General features: G+C 43.1%; 1 protein-coding gene across 7 annotated transcripts in view; it reads right to left on the bottom strand.

Moving 5' to 3' along the window:
- Nucleotides 1-23,516, bottom strand: part of FAM193A (family with sequence similarity 193 member A) — a 164,376-nt gene that overhangs the window by 100,517 nt on the left and 40,343 nt on the right. The window contains exon 1 of one of the 7 annotated variants that reach the window (XM_039232077.1): nt 5,506-5,583. The exons of the other annotated variants lie outside the window; for them this stretch is intronic. The gene's annotated coding sequence lies outside the window, so the exon portion shown is untranslated. Of the gene's footprint in view, nt 1-5,505; nt 5,584-23,516 lie in introns of those variants that run through there. 7 annotated transcript variants of the gene reach the window in all.

Here is a 23,516-nt window from a genome sequence, read left to right as displayed (position 1 = left end):
TGTTTAGACCACTTATATTAATATAATTGTGGATACGGTTAAGTTTATTAAATTTATCATCTAATTGTTTTTCAAGTGACCCATTTGTTTTTTGTTTCCTTTTCCTTTCAGCTTTTTAAAAAATTGAGTATTTTCAATGATTCTATTATATCTCTTTTGAACTGTGAACTACACTTTCTGTCTGAAGTGGTCACTTTACTGTCCTGGTGTACATTTTAACTTACCACAGTCATCAAGTAAGACTCTACCACTAAACATAACAAGAGCCCTACATTCCCTCTCCTGGCCCTCACATTACTGTTGTCAGACATTTTCCTTCTACATGTAAGTCTCATGGTTTGTTGTTGCTTTTGCTTTATTATTTTTTTTTTACGATTTTATTTTTAAGTAATCTCTACCCCCAACATAGGGCCTGGGGCCTGAACTTGTGACCGAGAAAAAGAGTCGCACGCTCCACTGACTGAGCCAGCCAGGTGCACCACGATTTTTCTTTTAAATAGACAATTGTAGGGGCGCCTGGGTGGCTCAGTCGGTTGAGTGTCTGACTTTGGCTCAGGTCAGGATCTCACAGTTCATGAGTTCAAGCCCTGTGTCGGGCTCTCTGTTGGCAGCCAGAGCCTACTTGGGATTCTCTGTACCCCAATCTCTGTGCCCCTACGCTACTCGCTCTCTCTCAAAAATAAGCATTAAAAAAATACACAACTGTATTTTAAAGTAATTTAAAAAGTACTTTCTGCATACATTTATAATTTGCAGTGTTCTCTATTTCTTTGTGTAGACAGATTTCCATCTGCTGTCATTTGTTCTCTGCCTCAGAACTTCCTTTATCATATCTTGTGATGAAGATCTACTGGCCATGAATTCCTTCAGCTTTTAATGTCTGAAAAATGTTGATCTCATCTTCACTTTTAAGATATTTTTACTGGTTTAGAATTCCAGGTTATGCTTTTCCATTTCTATACTTTAAAGCTGTTCTTTCAGCATCTTCTAGTTTGTACTGTTTCCCACGAGAAGTCTGCCATCTTTACCTTTGTTTAATACATAACGCATCTTTAAAAAAATTTTTTTTCTATGTTTATTTTTGAGACAGACAGAGCATGAGCAGGGGAGGGGCAGAGAGAGAGGGAGACACAGATCCAAAGCAGCTCCAGGTTCTGAGCTGTCAGCACAGAGCCCAACACAGGGCTTAGACTCACGAACTGTGAGATCATGACCTGACTGAAGCTGCACACTTGACTAAGCCACCCAGGCGCCCCAATGCATCTTTTTTTCTGACTGCATTTTTCTTTTATCCATTGTTTTCACTGACACAATGATGACGTGTCTTGGTGTGATTTTTTTTTTTTTAATATTTTTTTAATTTATTTCTAGGAGAGAGAGAGACAGCGTGAGCAGGGGAGGGTCAGAGAGAGAGGGAGACACAGACTCCGAAACAGCCTCCAGGCTCCGAGCTGGCAGTCAGCACAGAGCCCGACGCGGGGCTCAAACCCACGAACCGCGAGATCATGACCTAAGCGAAAGTCGGACGCTCAACCGACTAAGCCACCCAGGCGCCCCTAGGTGTGATTTTCTTCATCCTTCTCGTGCTTGAGGCTTACTGAGCTTCTTGAATTTGTGGTTTATAGTTTTCAACAGATTGGAAAATTTTCAGCCATTATTCCTTCAAATGTTTCTTCATACTCCTCATTCCCATTCTTTCTCTCAGTGAGTCCAGTTACATACACATACGGTGGCCGCGGGAGGCGGTGTCGAAGGTCATTGGTGCTCTGTCCGCCCCGCCCCACGGGCTTCTCCTTCACGCTTCTTTTTGCATACTTTCTATCGCCGTCTCCAGTTCCTTCACCTTTCCTTCTGTGGTGTCCTATCCGTTACTAACCCTCATGGAATGTCGTTTTCATCTCAGACACTGGGGCGTGCAACTCTAGAAGTTCATCTGGGTTCTCTTTTATTCTGTGTTTCTCTTTAACATGCTCATGCTTTCCTCTATCGTCTTGAATATGCAGAATATAGTGATAACAACGGCATTAGTGTCTAGCTAATAACTCCATCACATGTGTCATTTCTGGGTCTGCCTCTGTTTTGCCTGGCACCTCGTCGTGGACTGTGCGCTCGCCTCCGTGCCTGCCTGCCTCACGGTCCCCGCCTAGACAGTCCCGACACTGTAGGTTCTACCGTGGTAGGTGATGGGTACTGTTTTACTCCTTCAAATATTTCTAAACTTTGTTCTGGGCCATAGTTAGGTTACTTGGGAAGAGTTTGGTCCTTCCATGGCTTCCGTGTAAGATTTGAGAGGTGGGATCAGAACACCTTTTTTTTTTTCTTAAGCTCTAATTGGCTTTATTAGGCGATTCATGCATCAGGCAGCATCCTACTGGGTAGGTAGAGAGACGCTCCCCGGATCAGAGCAACTTTAATCTGCCCCGTACTGAGGCAATACCCTGGGAGTGCGCTCTCTGCGTGTTACAAGATTTTCCCGCTCTGACCGGGGAGGCACAAACTGTCTGGGGTCCTCCATGAGCTCCAAGGACTGATCCACTACTCCCATCCTGGGTTCCTTCCTTGACACGCAGTTTCCACGCAGGCATGAGCTCATCGGTACACGGCTGAATATTCAAGGAGGATCCCGTGTGGCTCTCCAAAACTCTCTTTTTCTCTTTGCAGCCCTCTCCTCTCTGGTACTCTGCCCTGCAAACTTACTTTGGCCTCTCCAAGTTCCCTGCCTGGTCTCGTCAACTCAAGGAGCCCACCAGGTTGTCTGTGGGCTACCCCCCACACACACACCGAGCCGCGGCTTTGCAAATGCAAGCGTGGCCCTTGTCCCTCCGTCCTTACAGAGTTACCCAGCTGACACTCCTTAAAATTCCAAACCTCTGCCCTATTCAAATGTGGGGCCTTCGTACCTGCCACTTCTCTCCCTGAAACCCCAGTCTCCCGTCCTGTGCCAGGCAGCTGTCAGGCACCCTTACAAACCTCACTGTGCTGTCACTCTTCTTCTGTGAATTGTGCTCTCTTCCAACTTGCTCCCCACCCCTCAAGCAATACAGCCCCACAGAGTTAATTACCCCAATTCCTGTACCCCCTCTATACTCAACACAGACTACCTTAGGCTTTCAGCGTCCATCTTCTCATGAGACAATCAACAATTTTTAAGCCCCACAAAGCACCCAGCATCCAGGAGGCATCCAGCAAATGCTCAATGAAGGAAATGAAGGGACTGCTCCACATCAGTAATTCACCTTTTGTGTCCCCTACTCCAACCACGATTTTCCTTGCTTGGTTTACAATCTTTTGTGAGCTACCTGTGTCCAGGGATGACTGCATGTGTGGTCACTAAAGTATGTACAGTCTTTTCTGCTTCCTTCCTGAACTCAGCTTCCCCAAAGCACATGCAAGTTCTGTATACAAGTGGTACTACTTGAGAAATAATTACTAACATTAATATTTAAGTTCTCTTCCAATTAGTTACCATAAAATTACGAACAGAATCATGAGTTAAGTGCAAAATTATTTAAATATTTAATGTTTTGGAACATGTAATTCATATCATTGCACAGAATAAAATATACTTAGCAATTTAAAGATTTCAAAGGTGCACCCTAAAAATTCAATAAACATTAATTATTTATTCCCTATTATTAAACTATTACAGCATTCATTTTATACCTAATGTGGAAGTGAGGTGTTTTTTTTTTTTTTAGGATTTACTTCAATTTCAGTTTACACATTTTAAAAAGTAGAGAAAGCCTAAAAAACTCTGCCACCACTGTTTCTTACAGCTGCAAGGGTGAACCTTCTGAGCAGGCCCACCCCCAAGTGCCCAGTGGATCTGCAGCAGGCGGCCGCGCACACGGCTGGCGGCGCAGCGGTCCCTGCTCTCTGCCACAACTGTAGTTCCGTAACATGGTTTCAAGCACGTAGCTGTTATCAACATGCTCTTTCTATACAGAGGGAGTCCCGTGTGAGGTCTGGCAAACAATGCAATGACTGTTCTGACTCTGCTTCTCTGGAAGAAGACAAATGTCTAAGCAGCCTCGGACCACGTCGGGACGCCGGGGCGAGTCCAGCACTACTGCTCCGTCATCTGGCACACGGCAATTCACACATTCAAATATTTACAGAATACTTCAGGTCTCTGCATTTAAGCTCCATATGGCAAAAGAGAAAAAGAACTTGAATTTATTAATAGCAGCAAATCAGACAGTTAAGAAAGACAGTTTACAGCCTTGGAAATATATATTTCTTACCAATCTTTTCACCAATCTGGAAAATACAAATAATCTACTGTGATCAAATGACATGCTGGTATCAAAGTACACTAACTTCTCAGGCTATAGTTTGCACCCCCTTTAAAATCTGAAAATCCCAGTAACCAGTCATTTAGTATAGGGTGCTAAGAGTCTTTATAGCAATACCCAGATATCACCAGAGGGGGAAGAAAAACCCCATAAAGAGAACAGAAGCCAGGAAAGGCTTTGAGTCAGAAACCGTAAGTAGCATAGGCAACAGTTTGAAAACTGGGTGACCCGAGGAAATTCCAAAGGTAGCCACTCAACACACTTGGCAAGCTCATCACCAACATGGGCCTGCTGACCTGGGCACCCAGGCCAGGGGCAGCCCCTCCGTCCACCCCACACCCATCACCACCACTCACCCGGCCACAGGGAGGCACCTGGCCCCAGGACAGCCACACCAGAGCCTAGCCAGTGACCTAAAATAATAACCACAAAAAGTACTTGCCTCTTACAGAATCTTCAACTTCCCATAACACAGAATGGGAAAACACTGAGTTGGCCTCCAGGATTGTTACCAAAATTGTTAAGGTCCAAGAAATTCACAAGGCAGGGAAAGGAGGCACAGAAACTTTCATGGGAAGGCTAACTAAGAGTATGAAGGAACAGGGGGGCACCTGGGTGGCCCAGTCAGTTAAGCGTCCGGCTTCGGCTCAGGTCATGATCTCGCAGTTGGTGGGTTTGAGCCCCACATCGGGCTCTGCTGACAGTTCAGAGCCTCTCTCTCTCTCTGACCCTCCCCTGCTCACGCTGTCTCTCTCTCTCTCTCAAAAAAAAAAAAAAAAAGAGTATGAAGGAACAGGAAGGGGTGCCTCCCGGCAGGAGCTGCAAAATAAAGGGAGAGGTGTGGAGAAGCAAGCTGAGGAGACACAGAGCAGAGATTGACATGCGAACCGCGTGCACAGGCGGGCAGCAGCAGGAGGGGGGCACACTGGATGGCGTCTCAACAGTGCGCCCCGGCCAGGTGAGCGGGCGCCTGTCAACGCACCTGGTGTCGTGGGCCTCACAACAAGGGGCAGGGCGCAGAGCTCCGGCTCACACTGAGAACAGCTGCGGACTACGACACCACTCAGTGAGGAGGAACGAAGGGCACGGCATACCCACATCCTGCCGACGGTGGTGTGAAGGCCTGACAACCTGTTTGAAAACCCACTGGCAGTTTGTTTCCAGAGGCTCCAAGCCGTCCACCTGAAGCTGCGCCCCTCGGCATGCTTACCCATCACACGCATCCCCGCCTAGGGGAGGCCTCTGCTCACGCACCCGGCCCCGCCATCTGCTTGAGGACTCTGTGCTGTGGATTCTCCCCTCCATTCTTCGGATCATCAATCCTTCCTTCTTTCCTGCATCATGTCCATGAGGATACAAGCACACTGTTACTACCAGGCTGAAGAAACAAAACACCCTCCTCGGGACCATACTTCCACCTCCACCTACTAAGAACCTATTTTCCTTCCTTTTCAACTCCTTCAGAGCTGTGCACCCCAGCTCTTCCTAAGAGAAATTAAATGCAAGCCACAAATGTGAGCTATATAGCAAACTAAAATACACAGACACACACACACACAAACTAACAACAATGGTGAAAACGAGGTACCACTTCACACCCATCAGAAAGGCCAAAGTCCAAGACGCGCTGATGAGGAAGTGGGGCCACAAGAACTCTCGTTCAAGGCTGGCAGGAATGCAAAATGGTGCAGCTGCTTTGGAAGGTGGTTTGGCAGTTTCTTACAAAATTAAACATGCTCTTACCATATGATCCAGCAATCATGCTCCTTGGTATTTACCCAAAGGAGCTAAAAACTCTGGTCCACAGAAAAACTTGCATATGAATGTTTATAGTAGCACCTTTATTCAAAATTTCCAAAACGGAAGCCACCAAGATGTCCTTCAGAACATGAATGGATAAACTATGATCCATCTAAACAGTGGAATATTATTCACGCTAAAAAGAAATGAGCTATCAAGCCAGGAAAAGACATGGAGGAAATTTAAATGCACATTACTAAGGGAAAGAAGCCAATGTGAAAAGGCTACATACTGTATGATTTCATGTACAGGACATTCTGGAAAAGGCAAAGCCACAGAGACCGTAAAACAAATCCGTGGTTGCCTGGGATTGGGGGAAGGAGAGAGGTCCAGGAGGAGCACAGGGGATCTCTTAGGGCCATGAAACTACTCTGCATGAAGCCATAATATGGGTACCTGTCATTAGACATTTGCCCAAACCCACAGAAGGTATGCCACCAAGTGACCCCAAACGCACAGAATGCACACCACCAAGTGACCCTGATGGAAACTGTGGACTCTGAGCTGATGACAGGTCAGTGTAGGCATCCCAACTGTCACAAATGTCCCACTCTGGCGGGTGATGCTGGCAGTGTGGAAGCATATATATGTGTGTGTGAGGACGGGGGAGGGGGTACATGGGAACTCCCTGTACTTCCTGCTCAATTTTTCTGTGAACCTAAAATGCTCCAAAAAATGAAGTCTATTAAGCCCCCACTCCAAAAAACACCCACAGGTGAATTTTAATAACATACTATTTAACTCAATAACACCCACAATATTGTATCAAAGGTATCCAATATAAACTATTAATGAGATATTTCACATTCTTTTCTCATACTGAGCCTTCAATATGCAGGGTGCACTGCACACTTAGAGCACATCTCAGGTGCTCTACACACACAGCCAGGCGCCTCGTACTAAAAGGTACAGGGCCACGCTCCCTCTCCAGCCCTCTCCTTCCTGTAAGGCTCTCGCTCCCTGCCACTCCTGCAGCCTCACACTGGACTCCACCAGCGTACAGCACAGGGTCCACTCTCTCCTACTGGACAGTCCTTCTTCCCCTCGCCTGCTGCTCATCACACCCTCTTGATTCCTCCGAGAACCCACCCCAACCCCCGATGCTGTGACTCTAGGCAAAGATGGCTCCACATATTCCTCCAGACTGCGACTCCTAACTTTAGGGTCAATTCCCATCTCCTTCTTTCACAGTTTGTGCCTCAGGCTTCTAGCACGTCCCTCGTTTCAGGGAAGAGATCTTCTTTCTTCCCTGGTAGCTTTCACGGAAGAGGAGTAGAATAAAATGCCTTTACCTCAAGTCCTGGATGGCCCTATACATGGAGACGGGGACTCAGGAGAGAGACAGCCAGGCTTCAGTGACAGAGGAGAAAGTACAGAAGACGGGACAATCAGCTCCCAGCTACGTCTCAAGAAGCATATGTCACTTCTGTCACGAGAAAAGCGAACTTTCCTAAAAAGACTTCTGGAAGCTCAAGAGGTAGGCCAGCCGGTGATGAGAAGGAGCCCTTACATTCAGTGCTCTCCTGGCAGAAGGCATTCAGGTCTGGGCCACCTTTGTCCTTGCTCGGTCAGGATCACAGACACCATCTCCTCTGTTGCCTAGGTGGCCTGCCAGCTGCGGACCACACCAGTGGGCACTGGTGCACTGGAGGGGCCCGCCCAGAGAGTCCGGTCCCCACATGATGGCATTCCACCTGCACGACAGACCCGACCTCAGGCTAAGGACCCTGCCCTCCTGCCGGCACAACCCCAGCCCCTGTGGATTCCAAATAGGCACAAGAATAAAGTCTTTCACTGCCGACAGGGGAACACAGATAATCTGCATCTGCTGCTCCAAGGCTCTGGTAACAAACTTCAACAATTTTACCAAGAGATAAAAACTGGCCACAGGCGTCAGGTAAGGAATGGGAAACTGACATGCCCAGAAGCAAGAAGATTTACTGTACCTTTATTTGATGCCTCAGGTATAGAAAATTTTGCATTTACAGTGAAATGCATTTAATCACACTATCAGAATTTCTAAAAATGTACTACATTTCACTTTCAGTATTTTAATAACTAGAATCTCATATTTTGATGAAAAACAAAGACTGTATATTCTTTTTTTCAATTTTTTAAATGTCTGTTTATTTTTGAGAGAGGGGGTGGAGGGAGGGAGGGAGGGGGAGAGAGAGAGAGAGAGAGCGCACCTGATACAGGGCTCCAACCCACGAACTAGGAGATCATGACCTGAGCCAAACGAACTCAAATGCTTAGCCCACGGAGCCACCCAGATGCCCCTGTATAGTCTTTAAATATATGCATAAGCATTTTTCTGGCATTAAGTAGGAAATATATGTGATTACCTATAAAATCATATCTGTGAGATACAATGGTCAATACCATATATAAAACAATAAATGGCTGAACAAAACTGACTCCAAAGAGCTTTTGAAATCTAAACTCTTAATGCTGACCATCACACCTGAATTACAAATAATAGCTTAATTCAAAAAGAGCATAGTCTTCACCTCACACATGCTAAAATGGCTATCCTCAAAAAGCCAAAAAACAACAGGTGTTGGCGAGGATGTGGAGAAAAAGGGAACCCACCCCACCCCCCCAGCTCCCCACCGTGCACTGCTGGTGGGAATATAAATTGGTGCCACTGCTGTGGAAAACATGATGGGGGTTCCTCAAAAAAATCAGAAACAGAACTACCATATGATCTAACAATTCCACTTCTGGGCATGTATCCAAAGAAAATGAAACAATAACTCAAAAACATTATCTGCAGCCCCATGTTCACCACAGTATTATCTACAAGAGCCAAGGCATGGAAGCAGCCCAAAGGTCCTTTAATGGAAGAATGGATAAAACACAATGGAATATTACTCAGCCATAAAAAAGAACAAAACCTTGCCATGTGCAATAACATGGATGGATCTCGAAGGCATTATGCTAGGGTGAAATAAGTCAGGAAAGGGCAAATCTCACATTGTTTCACTTATAGGCTGAATCTAAAAAACGAAAACAGAAACAACAACACATGCTAAGCTCAGACAGAGGAGACGGGCAGTGCCAGCAGCAGGGCTGGGGGGCGAGTGAAATGGGTGACGGGGTCAAAAGGTCCAAGCCCCCAGTTATAAAGTAAGTCCACTGTGACAACCGCAGTTAACAATACTGTACTGGAGATGTGAAAGTTGCCAGGAGAAGAGATCTGAATAGTTCTCATCATAAGAAAGGTCTGCTACTGTGCGTGGTGACAGGTGCCAGACTTACTGTGGCGATCGTGTGTGTGCAAATGCTGCCTCCTTGCGTCGTACACCTGTAACTAATATAATGTTGTATATCACACCTCAAGTAAAAAAAGTCAAAAGCAATTTTAGACAGCTTTAAGCTAATCCCTAAACTAACACAAGATCCAACTTGGTAGCCACTGTCCAAATGCGGCTACTGAGCACTTGAAATGTGACCAGTCCAGACTGAGATGTGCCAAGGTGTAAAATCCACACCAGACTTCAAACACTTGTATGAAAAAAGGAATGCAAATATTTCAATAATTTTTATACTGATTCCATGCTGAAATAACACTGTGGCTGGTCACTTAGGGCTAAGTAAAAGACACTGCTAAATAAAACGGATTGTATTTGTTTCTTTTTACCTTTATAATATGTGGTTACTAAGAAAAATAATTTTTAGGTAGGCTCCACACCCAGCATGGAGCCCAAGGTGGGCCTCAAACTCATGATCCTGAGATCAAGACCTAAGCTGAGATCAAGAGTCGGACACTTAACCTACTGAGCCACCTAGGCACCTTCTTTTTTTAAAAACAATTTCTACATCCTACATGGGGCTCAAACTGAGATTAAGGGTCACAAGCTGCAGTCAGGCACTCCCTCAGTACACTTTCAAAATATTATTATGGAAATATCTCAGTACACATTAAGAGAGGAAATAGTATAATTAACTCTTCATGTACCCATCACTCAGCTTCAACAATTATGTTTCATCTACTCTTTCCACCTCCCCATTTTTTTTTTTTTTTTTTTTTTTTTTTTTTGAGAGAGAGAGAAAGAGCAGGGGAGGGACAGAGGGAGAGTGAAGGAATAAGAGGGGCAGAGGACGGGGGGTGGGGGGAAGAGAACATCTCAAGCAGGCTCCACACTCAGCACTGAGCCTGACACAGGGCTCAATCCCACGACCCTGGGATCATGACCTGAGCTGAGATCAAGAGTCAGACGCTTAACAGACTGAGCCACCCAGGCGCCCCTGGTTACTAACAATTTTACAATTACATATGTGGCTTACATTCCATTTCTCTTGAGCAGTACTGGGCTGGAAAGTCACTATTTTCCCTTCTTCTATGAGCTAATAAAGAATAAATACCCAACCCTAAGCAGAAGGAAATGAAGCCACAGGGAATAATTTACAAATAGAAAATCAGAATCTGACTACTGCTGACAATGGCTCTAAACACTTGAATCATTTTAAACCCCAATTTTTTAACACAGATATTTAAAATTTCTGTAAAGCACAAAGGTTTTTTTTATATCAACTTAGAGAAAGTGTCTGTAATACAGAGGCAATAGGCTAACTTCCTAAATATGTACAGGAGCTTCTAGTCATCCCACAGCCCTATATGGTTAGTCCAATTACCATCCTCACTTCACTGAGAGAAAATTAAAGTGCTGAGTTTAAGAAACTTGTCCACACTAGGAAGTATCAGAACAAGGATTCAAATCTAGGCAAGCTGGCTCCAGACCACTGGAAGATGTGCGGAAGTCACTTCCTGGGCAAGGCAGCTTCTCAGATAAAGGCACCCTTCACAAAATGCAGCTGTCAGCCCTAAGGCTCACATCAGCTGGGGCATGGATAAGCCAGCCAGTTAAGGGAGGTGGAGAATAGGTGGGGTATCAAAATCAAAATACATGTGCATTAGCAGAGACCAACAAAGCCAAAAGCTGCTTCTTCAGAGGACCAAAAACACGGACAGATAATGGTAAGACTCACTGAGGAAGGAGAAAGTACAAAACACCAAGGTTAAAAATGAAAACATTGTTACATTAAACTGTCACTTAAAATAAGAATAAATAACAATAAAATAATATCAACATATTTACGTCAAACTTTTAGTGAGAGTTTGATGAAATGTTCAAAGAATTCCTAGAAAATATAATTTACCAGAACAGATACATAGAAACTGGAGTAATACTCTAATGATTAAATAAACTCAACCCAATGAAACTCCAAGCTGAGATGACTTCTACCAAAATTTAATAAGAAATAAGTCTAGGGGGGCGCCTGGGTGGCTTAGTCGGTTAAGCGTCCGACTTTCGCTTAGGTCATGATCTCGCGGTTCGTGGGTTCGAGCCCCGCGTCGGGCTCTGTGCTGACTGCCAGGAGACTGGAGCTGCTTCATATTCTGTGTTTCCCCCTCTCTCTGCCCTTCCCCAACTCACGCTCTGTCTCTCTCTCGTCTAGAAATAAATAAAAATATAAAAAAAAAAAAAAAAAAAGAAATAAGTCTAGGGATGCCTGGGTGGCTCAGTAAGTTAAGCCTCCAACTTCAGCTCAGGTCATGATGATCTCCCGGCTCATGAGTTAGAGACCAGCGGCAGGCTCTGGGCTGACAGCTCAGAGCCTGGAGCCTGCTTCGGATTCTGTGTCTCCATCTCTGCCCCTCCCCCGCTTACCCTCTGTCTCTCGCTCCTTCAAAAATAAACATTCCCCACCCAAAAATGTTTAAGAAGTCTAATTTTAGACAAACTCTTCCAGATAACAGAAAAAGTACACACTGAAAATTAACCATAATCTATATCCTGAAATCCAACAGATAAAAGAAAATTCCTAGTTGCTCTCATTCATGAAAATGCAAAAAATTCTAAATAAATGTTATGAGCAAACTGAATCTGGCAATAGAAAAGGATACTACTATGACAAAGTGGGTTTTATCCAAGAATTCATAGTTTACCACTAAGCTAATTTTCTAATTACTTTATCACATTACAGAACAAGACACCAGGACCATGTAATTAAACAGACGCCAGAAAAGGCTTTTGATAACATTGAACATCCATTCATTAATAAAAGCATTCCTCATAAACTAGGAATACAATATAACTTTCTTAAGCTGATAAATAAAGGCTATCTTAAGAAAAAAAAAAAAAACTCTATTAACAAAAAACATAAAAACAAACAGTCCAAGTTTTCCCTTTGGGACCAGGAATGAAACTGAAAGTATCTGCAACCTCCATTTCTTTTTTTTTTTTTTTAATGTTTTTATTTGTTTCTGAGAGAGAGAGAAAGACAGCATGAGCAGGGGAGGGGCAGAGAAAGAGGGAGATAGAGAATCTGAAGCAGGCTCCAGGCTCTGAGCTGTCAGCACAGAGCCCGATGTGGGACACGAAACCATGAACCATGAGATCGTGACCTGAGCTGAAGTCGAACGCTCAACCAACTGAGCCCCCCAGGCGCCCCTGCAACCATCATTTCTATCCAGCTTCATCCTGGAGACCCAGCCAGGATAATAAGGGAAGAAAAATAAAGGACTAATGATTAGAAAAGGGAACAAGAAGCGTCGTTATTTGTAGATGATATAATTGTACATACAGAAAATCCAAAAGGATGTAAAAGTAAATAAGTAGAATACTTTCCAAATATTAATAACAAAAAATTTTTAATTTATTATATTCCCATATACCAACAACAAATATTTAAAAGTTTTTAAGGTATCACTTATAACACCTACCCAAGAAAACCCCATCAGGTACTATGCCTGGCCCCCGGAAAGTGGCCGCACCGCTGGTGTGAACCAGTACCACTAGTGTGGACCAGTACCGCTGGTGCAGAGGAGCACGGTAAGCAAGGGTAGCATGAGTCAGCGGGGCCAGGGCTGAGAAACGGGGCTGGCAGTTGGAGACTAATTACGTACACGAGGACTGAGTAAATAGGTAAATATACTGAAGATAATGCAGCTAGGTTTCTCACTGCAGGATTAGAGAGGTACAAATATAGCATGGAAGAAGGCCATAAAACTCCAAATGTTGGACCAGAATTGAAAAGATCTGGTAACCCGATGCAGGTGTATGAGTGTATACATACATACATTTATTTCCTACCTCTGTTGGGTGTGAGAACATCTAGCACCCAAATTTTGATTTGTAAATACCACTGTCTACTAAAGAAACCCCAGCTTCTTAGAATAATGGCTGATTTCAGGGCTGTGGCAGAAAAGAACTTAAGATAAGAATGGAACTTCAAGTACTATAAAGTACAGAAATATGCAGAGAACAATAAAGATATGTCTAAAGGATTCAGCAGCCAGCATGAAGGGCCTCTGACTGGCTATATTTGATGTGATGCATAACACAGAAACCCATAAGTTCATATTTACATAGGGGGTACACAAATAACAAGAAAGGAGAACCCTACCTTACTGCAGACTGTCAATAAATGCTAAAGGAATGACAGCATTAAAAGGTCACCAGTTGGCGGGGCGCCTGGGTGGCTTAGTCGGTTAAGCGTCCGACTTTCGCTTGGGTCATGATCTCGCGGTTCGTGGGTTCGAGCCCCGCGTCGGGCTCTGTGCTGACTGCCAGCTCAGAGCCTGGAGCCTGTTTCAGTCTGTGACTCCCTCTCTCTCTCTGACCCTCCCCTGCTCACGCTGTCTCTCTCTCTCTCTCTCCTAGAAATAAATAAAAAATAAAAAAAAATAAAAAAATAAATTAAAAGGTCACCAGTTGGCTACCACAGAATTACTGGACTCAACTAAGAATCACCAATAGATGCTGAAACTAGAGGAAGAAGGTCTGATGAGAAACAGGACATTTGCAATGACTTCAAAGTATTTCTCTACAAAAGACATATACCTAATTACTACTAGTAAATACAAGATTCTTATTAACTTTATAGTGAAGAAACCAATCAGGTAACATCTTAACCATTAGGTGAGAGTTACCACCACCCATAATGGAACAAATCACGAACTCCTGGGATACTGTGCTACAAAGAATACAGCATACTTGTATAATATTCCTGCTCAAATGCAAAATGAGTCTAATCAGGGGGAAACGTCAGGAATACCCAAATTAAGGGTCATTCTACCAAGTGTGTAGTCTTTCATAAAAAATGTCAAGGTCAGGGTGCCTGGCTGGCTCAGATGGTGGAGCATGTGACTCTTGATCCTGGGACTGTAAGTTCGAGCCCCACATTAGATGTAGAGATTACTCAAAAATAAAATCTTTTTTAAAAAACGTCAAGGTCATGAAAGACAAGAAGACTGAGAAATTCCAAATATGGCAACTGAATGCAGTGAGTGACCTCAAAACTTATCCTGGACCATAAAAGAAAGGGGAAAAAAAGTTCTTTTGTTTGTTTTTGCTATTAAGAACACTTTGTGGTGGAGGGAGGTGCCTGGGTGGCTCAGTCATTAAGCATCTGACTCTTGATTTAGGCTCAGGTCATGATCTCACAGTTTGTGAGATCAAGCCCTGGGTCTAGCTCTGCAGTGACAGCATGGAGCCTCCTTGGGAGTCTCCCTATCCCTCTCTCTCTGCATGCCCTGCCTCCCAATAAAATAAACTTAAAAAAAAAAAAAAAAAAAGAACACTTTGGGGACAAATGATGAAATCTGAAAGAAGCTGTGGGTGAGATGGTAATACTGTAGCAATGCTAATTTTCTGATTTGACAGGTATATAATTTATATGGAGAAGAATGTTCCTGTTTTTAGAAAAATACACATTCATATTAGGGATAATGGGCATTATGTTTATAATTTTTCTTCAAGGGAGGCCAGAGAAAAATCGTAAAACATATACATGTGTGTAGAGAGAGAGGAAGGGGAAGAGAGAGACATAATGATAAGGCATATGTGCTAAAATGTCAAAAGTTGGAGAATCTGGGTCAAGTGGGGATATAGAAATTCGGTAATATTTTTGTATTTTCTATAAATTCAAAACTGTTTCTAAGTTAAGTGATTTTAAAAATTAATAAGTACCAAAGAATAAATCTAAAGAGGGAAATCATAAGAGATTTCCTTCATAAGATTTTCCCTCATAAGAGAAAACTACACTTAAAGAGAAGATTATAAATCTTTATTGACAAAAGTAGACACCCAAAGTAAATGGAAATCGCACGCTCATTTGATGAAAACTCAAAGTTAGAGAAAACTATACATTTTTATGGAGAAAAGTATAGATCTCCAAATAAATGGGAAAAAATATCACATTCAAAGATGAAAAACTCGAGGTGACAATGTCCACATTCCTCAGACTGATCTATATATTCAATGGAATTTGAATCAAAATTCAAACAAATCTGTACATGTAAACTGAGAGAGTCTAGAACTTATCTAAAAAGACAAGAGAACCAAGAGTAACCAAAACACTCCTGAAGAATAAGGACTACTAAGACTTATCAAACATGCCTGGGGGCGCAGTCAGTTAAATGTCCATCTTGAATTCACCTCAGGTCATGATCTCATGGTTTGTGGGATAGAGTCTTGTGTCAGGCTCTTTGCTGACAGTGTGGAGCCTGCTTGGGATTCTCTCTCTCCCTCTCTCTCTCTCTCTCTCTCTCTCCCCATGCTCCTCCCCTGCTCATGCTCTCTCTTTCAAAAATAAATAAACATTAAAAAAAAAATAGCTGCACTAACTGAGGGAGTATGGTATTGATCCAAAGATAGACAGACAGAGGAAGAACACAGAACCAAGGTATTTATGGACTCTAAATTTATAACAGAGATGGCATTCCATAGCACTGTGGAAAGAACATTCTTTTTAATGGTATTAAGACAACTATGTATGCAAATGAAGGAAAAATAAAATAGAATCCCTATATCACATCATACACAAAATCAATTTCAGATGGGGTACGTGGGTGGCTCAGTTGGTTGAGCGTCCGACTTCGGCTCAGGTCATGATCTCACAGTTTGAACTCCACATTGGGCTCTGTGCTTACAGCTAGCTCAGAGCCTGGAGCCTGTTTCAGATTCTGTGTCTCCCTCTCTCTCTGACCCTCCCCTGCTCATGCTGTCTCTCTCTCAGAAATAAATTTTAAAAAACATTAAATATTTTTTTAAAAAATCAATTTCAGGATTACAGACCTAAATATGAAAGATAACATTGGTATCTTCAAGATGTCCAGTGAAGGAAAATATTTTTAAGCAAGACATCAAACAACTAAAGCATAAAGGAGTGAATAAATCTAACTATTTAAAAATAAACTCCTAGACAAAAGACATTAAGGAAAAAAAGTAAGAAAAGGATATAAAACTCAACAGAAAATAAATGAGCAAAAGACTTGAACAGGCTTTTCACAAAAAAGGATATCCAAATGGTCAATTAACATAGAAAAGAATTTCACAGGTAGTCAAAGAACATAAATTAAAATCACAGTAAAATACCAAGCAGAGTAGCTTAAATTTAAAAATGTGGCAATTTAGGCAGAAAAACAGAACTACAGGAACTGCCGTGCACTGCTGACGGAGAGGAAATAGTTATACCATGCAGGAGCACACACACTTATATTGAGCCTTCGAAACACAATATATTATGACCAAGTAGTTTCTTTTCTAAATACATATCTTTCCTGATATTAAGTTTTGTAAGCACCTAGATACATGTACAAGATTATTCATACTAGCTCCAAACTGGAAATAGCCCAGATACCCATCAACTGTAGAATGGATAAATATATTGTAGTCTATTCATAAAGTGAAACACTACTCAGCAATTAAAATGGTCAAATTGTAGTTCAAAACAAATCTTAAAATATTATTGCACGAAAAAAGCTGATTCCAAAGACTGTGGGTAGTATGCTTACACTTATGTAACATTCAAAAACAGGCAAACCTATACTGTTTAGGTATGTATGCTTAGTGATTACCTACAAAGGGAAAGAAAGATACGACCTTTAGTGGGCTTTTAGAGTCCCCAGAATATTCTATTTCTTTATCTGACCGGCACTCATACTAGGGGCCAAATTCAAATAATTTGCAGAGCTATACATTCATTTTATGCTCTTTTACCGTATTTAACAATAAAAAGTTTTGAAAAAAATAAATGTTTGACAAAAGAACAAGTTAATTCAGTTGGTAAGGAAGAGGCTTCTCAATAAATGATACACAACTGGAAATCCACAGGAGGAGAACACCTCCAACCTTACCTAATACCACGGTAGATAACAGACCTATACATAAAAACTAAAATTATAGGGGCAGTGGCTGGCTCAGTCAGTAGAGCGTGTGATTCTTGATCTCAGGGTCATGAGTTCAAGCCCCTGATTTGGTATAGAGATTACCAAATAAATAAATCTTTAAAAATAAAATCTTTATTTAAAAAAAAAAAAAAGCTAAAATTATAACACTTTAGTTAGAAAACAAAGTAAAAAAATTTTCCTAACCTAAAAGTAGACAAAAGATTTCAACCTTGGGGTACACAGAGATTTCTTAGGACTCTAAAAAGCACAATAATGAGGGGCACCTGGGTGGCTCAGGTCATGATCTCACAGCTTGTGGGTTCGTGTCCCACATCGGGCTCTGTGCTGACAGCTCACAGCCTGGAGCTGCTTCAGATTCTGTGTCTCCCTCTCTTTCTGTCCCTCTCCTGCTCGTGCTCTGTCTCTCTCTCTCTCTCTCTCTCTCACACACACACACACACATAAAAACATTTAAAAAATTTTTTAAAGCACTAATGATAAAAGAAAAAAAAATGATGAACTGGACTTCATCAAGCTTAATAAAACTTCTCTCTGTCCCTCAAGACAGAGGAAGGTTGCTTCTGGCTTATGCCCCAGGATGGAGATAGTAAGCAAGCACTGCTCCCATACTTACAATGAAAACCAACTAATTTCAAGTCCATGACTTTTTTTTTTAATCTACCAGGGAACTGAGGCCAGAGAGCAAATTCGCTCAAACTCTAAGTGCCTGCAAGGAAAGAAAGAGCACACACACTCACCTAAGGTGGATGCAATGTGACACTGGTAAGAAAACTCTGTTGTGAACACATGACAAACTGTGAAGACTGCAAGGTGTCAGGACAATTACTGGGGTCACAGAAATTGGGGAAGTCTGTATCCCTTTGCAACCTGTCTATGAAACCCACTGGAAGGTCACTGAAAAGATCTGAAAGAGCCCTAAGAGGCATGGATAGTAGTTCAGAACTGGGCAGGGGAGCAGCAGCCACGTGGGAGGGGCAAAAAATTCCATGCAGGTCCTTCCCCTCCATCTCCACTAAGGAACAAAAGCCTTAATCTGTACAGAGGAGGGCTTTGGTGAACACTCATTACCAGCTGGGGAAGGGGATAGGGGCACGGTGGCATTTACTCCTGGAGAAGGGACAGGATCACACAATGAGCCCATGATCTCAGTCAGGGAAGGGACAGGGGAACCAGGAGGGCCCCACCCCAAGACTCAGGGTCGCCATCCATGCCTAACACTGAATGTTACTCAGAATAATGGAAACAGCACCACACCACCACCAAATATGTCGAAATAAAAAAGCTTCAAAAAACAGCCAACTGAAGACTACTACTAGGATGGACAGGAGAGAAATAAGGGTGGGCACAGATATACTCTGTGAAGTACTACAAACAGGGAAGACTTAAAACTCAGAATTACAGAGTTCACACTAGACATAAGCATTGCGACAGAAGTTTGACAGCTGTGGTGCACTGGCCATAACCACAGCAACCAGTCCTAAACCAAGGGTGACTTTTATTTATTTATTTTTAAATTTTTTAATGTTTTATTTATTTCTAGGAGAGAGAGAGAGAGAGAGAGAGAGAGAGACAGCGTGAGCAGGGGAGGGTCAGAGAGAGAGGGAGTCACAGACTGAAACAGGCTCCAGGCTCTGAGCTGGCAGTCAGCACAGAGCCCAATGCAGGGCCCGAACCCATGAACCGCGAGATCATGACCTGAGCGAAAGTCGGACGCTTAACCGACTAAGCCACCCAGGCGCCCCTAGGGTGACTTTTAACAAGAGTAATGCAAACTACAGCACTAAAGACCGAGTAGAAAGAAAGCTGCGTCTAATTCCCAGGCATGAAAATTATTTACTTCAGCCTTCTACTGTCCTATACAGTATGTCTGGCTTTGAAAAACAATTATGAAGCATACAAGAGGAATGAAAAAAACCACACTCCCAAGAGACAGAGCAATCATCAAAACAAGATTCAGACATGAAGCAGGTGTTGGAACTAAAAGGGAATCTGAAATAACCATATATAATTAATATTAATTATAATTAGACTATTAACAGAAAAGGTGGACAACATGCTACATCAGATAGGCAACTTCAGCAGGGAAATGAACGCCAGAGAATCAATGAGCCTGAAGGTAGATCAACTCACCCAAACTAAAACAGAGAAAGAAAAGGTGGAGGGGGTGGGGGGACGACCAAGAAGTGTGAAACAATAGGAAACATTCTCCCATATAGGGAGTCGGAATCCTAGCAAGAGGTGAACAGAGCAGAAGAAATAATGGTTGAAAACTTTCCAAAATTAATGAGACATCAAACCACAGATCCAAGAAGCACAGACATCAATTAGGATAAATAAAAACAAAACAAAGAAATAAAAAAAGACAAATCTGCCTCATAATATCACTTCCAAAATGCTAAAAACAAAAAAGAGAAAATCTTGAAGGCAGCCAGAGATATGAGACATTAGACACAGAAGAACAAAAACAAGAATAACAGCAGGCTTTTTTTTTTTTTTAATTTTTTTTTTATTTTTGAGAGAGAGAGAGAGAGAGAGAGAGCATGAGCAGGGGAGGGTCAGAGAGAGAGGGAGACACAGAATCCGAAGCAGCTCCAGGCCCTGAGCTGTCAGCACAGAGCCTGATGCAGGGCTCGAACCCACGAACCGTGAGATCATGACCTGAGCCGAAGTCTGATGCTCAACCAACTGAGCCACCCAGGTGCCCCAACAGCAGGCTCCTTGTGGGGATAAAGAAACCACCATGAAAACCGGAAGACAGTGATTTTTTTTTAAAGTACTGAAAGGAAAAAGCAACAACTACCTGTTGAGTCAAAGTTCTATACCCAGCAAAGATATCTTTCTAAAAATAGTGGGGAAAGATTTTCTCAGAAACAAATACTGAAGAAATTCACCGCCAGGAGACTTAACCTACAAGAAATATGAGATATTTTAGGCAGAAAGAATTTGAATAAGACTGAAACTTGGATCTACAAAAAGAAATGGAGAGCCCTAAAAACATAATACAAGTAAAATAAAAAGAGTCTCTTCTCTTTTTTAAAGAATTGCACTGAAAGATAACTGACTTTCAAAAGCAAAAATAGTAAGTACTGTGTGTTAACAGCATATATAGATGCAAAATAAATACCATCAATATCACAAAGAAAAATTGGGAATATACCGCGTAAAGCCCTTTGGCAAGCATACCTTAGAGCGACTATGGGTTCAATTCCAGACCACTGCAAATACAGCCACTCAAACGAATTTCTTTTTCCCATTACTCTACTATACTATACCCTATTAGTGTGCAATAGCATAAAAATTATGTACATACTTGAATTGTAAAATACCTTATTTTAAAATTACTAAAATACAATTATCTATTAAAAACGCTAACCATCGTGTGAGCTTTCAGCGCGCTCTAATCCTTTTGCTGGCAGAGGGTCTCGCCTCGATGCAGACTGCTGCTGACTGATCAGGGTGGTGGTTGCTGGAGGCTGAGGTGTCTGTGGCAGTTTCTTAAAACAAGAGAATGAATCTTCTGACTCTTCCTTTCCCAAATGCTCTCTCTGTAGCACGTGATGCTGACAGCATTCTACCCGCAGCGCAACTTCTTTCACAATTAGAGTCAGATCCCTTCAAACCCGCCGCTCTTACCAACAAAGTTTATGCCACATTCTAAATCCTTGCTGTCATTCCAACCACCTTCCCGGCATCTTCACCAGGAGCAGCATCCGCCTCAAGAAACCACTTTCTTTGTTCCTCCGTAGGAAGCACTCCTCATCCACTTGAGTTTTATCATGAGATCGCAGAAATTCAGCCCCTGATCATCGTTCTCTTGCTACTTCCACCTGCAGTGACTTCCTCCACTGAGTCTTGAGCCCCTCAAAGGCCTCCATGAGGGCTGGAACCCACTTCTCCCAAACTCTTGTTGATATTGATATGTTGACATCTTCCTCTGAGCCACGGGAAGGAACGTTTTCATAATGGCATCCAGAATGGTGAATCGTTTCCAGAAGATTTTCAATTTACTCTGCCCAGATCCATCAGAGGAATCACTATTTAGGGCGTCTACAGCCTTATGAAATGTGTTTCTCAGATAAGAAGACTTCAAAGTCAAAATTACTCTGCTCCGTGGGCTGCAGAATGGATGCTGTATCAGCGGGCATGAAAACAACATTAATCTGGCTGTACCTCATCAGAGCTCTCGGGTGATCTGGTACAACGTAAATGAGCAGTAATAGTTTGAAAGGAACCCTTTTTCTAAGCAGGAGGTCTCAACAGGGCACTTAAATTATTCAGTGACCCACGTCAGAAACAGATGCACAGTCATCCAGGCTTTGCTGTTCCATCTGTAAAGCACAGGCAGAGTAGATGTAGCACAGTCTTCGGTGCCCGAGGATTTTCGGAACGGTAATGAGCACTGGCTCCAACTTCAAGTCACCGGCTGCATTAGCCCCTAACAAGGCAATCAGCTTGTCCCTTCAGACTCTGGAGCCAGGCCCTGACTTCTCCTCTCTAGCTATGACCGTCCTAGATGGCATCTTCTCCCAAATCAGGGCTGTTTCGTCTACACTGAAAATCAGCTGTTCAGTGTGGCCTCCTTCATGAATTATCCTAGCTGGATCTTCTGGAGAACTTGCTGCAGCTTCTACACCAGCACTTGCTGCCTCACTTTGCACTTTAGTGTTACGGAGACGGCGTCTTTCCTTAAATCTCATGAACCAACCTCTGCAAGCTTCAGACCTTTCTTCTGCAGCTTGCTCCCCTCCCCCAGCCTCCATGGAATTGAAGAGAGTCAGGGCCTTGCTGTGGAAGAGGCTTTGGCTTAAGGGAATATTGTGGCTGGTGTGATCTTCCATCCAGAGCACCAGGGGCACCTGGGCGGCTCAGTCGGTTAGGCATCTGACTTCAGCACAGGTCATGGTCACACCATTCATGAGTTCAAGCACCGTGTCCGGCTCTGTGCTGACAGCTAGGAGCCTGGAGCCTGCTTCAGATCCTGTGTCTCCCTCTCTGCCCCTCCCCTACTCATATTCTCTCTCTCTCTCTCTCTCAAAATAAACATTTTTAAAAAATTTTTTTAAAAACAAGAAAAAAACAAAACAGACCACTAATGGAGTCAGACACAGTATTCTGGAAGAACTGAGGGCCCAGAGACTGACCTTGAAGAGGACTCAAAAGGAGGTCCTTGACACTGCCAACATGCTGGGCTTGTCCAACAGTGACATGGCTCAGTGAAGAGCGGGCTTTCCAGAACACATGCTGTACGACGGCGGGAACGCTGCTCACCTGTGTGGTCATGGTCCTTGTGGTGCAGCACCTGGTGCAAGCCAGCCATGCCCAGGGCTGAACGACGTCCCCACTTTGTGAGGGTCTGTGTGAGGGTGTGCATGAGGGGGTGTGTGAAGAGAGAGGGGAGCCCAGAGCCTACTGAAACGTCTGCCCATCTTGACTGTGATGACCACTTGGAAGTAACTGTGATCTGTAACCCAGTGGGAGTTTCAAATCTGCTGTTTTCTTAACACCTTGGTGGGGACGCGAGTGTCACCAAGATGCACTAAGAAATGAAAGAAGTACATGTTCTCTCTCAAAATGAACAAATTTTTAAAAATTAAAATGTGCACTGTAAACCCAAAAGCAACAAGTATAAAATATTTTAAGAGGTATGAACAGTAAGTCAATAAAATAAATGGCATCGGGGCGCCTGGGTGGCTTAGTCGGTTAAGCGTCTGACTTTCCGACTTTCGCTTGGGTCATGATCTCGCGGTTTGTGGGTTCGAGCCCCGCGTCGGGCTCTGTGCTGACTGCCAGCTCGGAGCCTGGAGCCTGTTTCAGTCTGTGACTCCCTCTCTCTCTGACCCTCCCCTGCTCACGCTGTCTCTCTCTCCTAGAAATAAATAAAACATTTAAAAATAAATAAATAAAATAAAATAAAATAAAATAAATGGCATCATAAAACATGCTAGATAAAACCCAGAAGAGGCAGAAAAAGAAAACAAAAAAATAAATGAAAATATAGCTAGCAAGATGGAAGATTTTAGTCAAATCCTATCAAGAATCATCAATGGCTGCCTGAGGCCAGAGGAGAGAGGATGGACTGGCAAAGGGGCATGAGGGAACTGGGTGGGGTCATGGACAGTTCCTAAGTTGTGTGGGGTGTTTTGTTTTTTTTTTTTTTTAAGATTGTTCATTTTGGGAGACAAAAAGAGTACAAGCAGGGGAGGGGCAGAGCGAGGCGGGGG

Source organism: Hyaena hyaena, unplaced genomic scaffold (assembly GCF_003009895.1).
Source record: "Hyaena hyaena isolate Hyena2069 unplaced genomic scaffold, ASM300989v1 scaffold_63, whole genome shotgun sequence".
NCBI lineage: Eukaryota > Metazoa > Chordata > Mammalia > Carnivora > Hyaenidae > Hyaena > Hyaena hyaena.
Note: the sequence above shows the minus strand (reverse complement) of the source record. Positions and strands in the feature narration are given on the sequence as shown.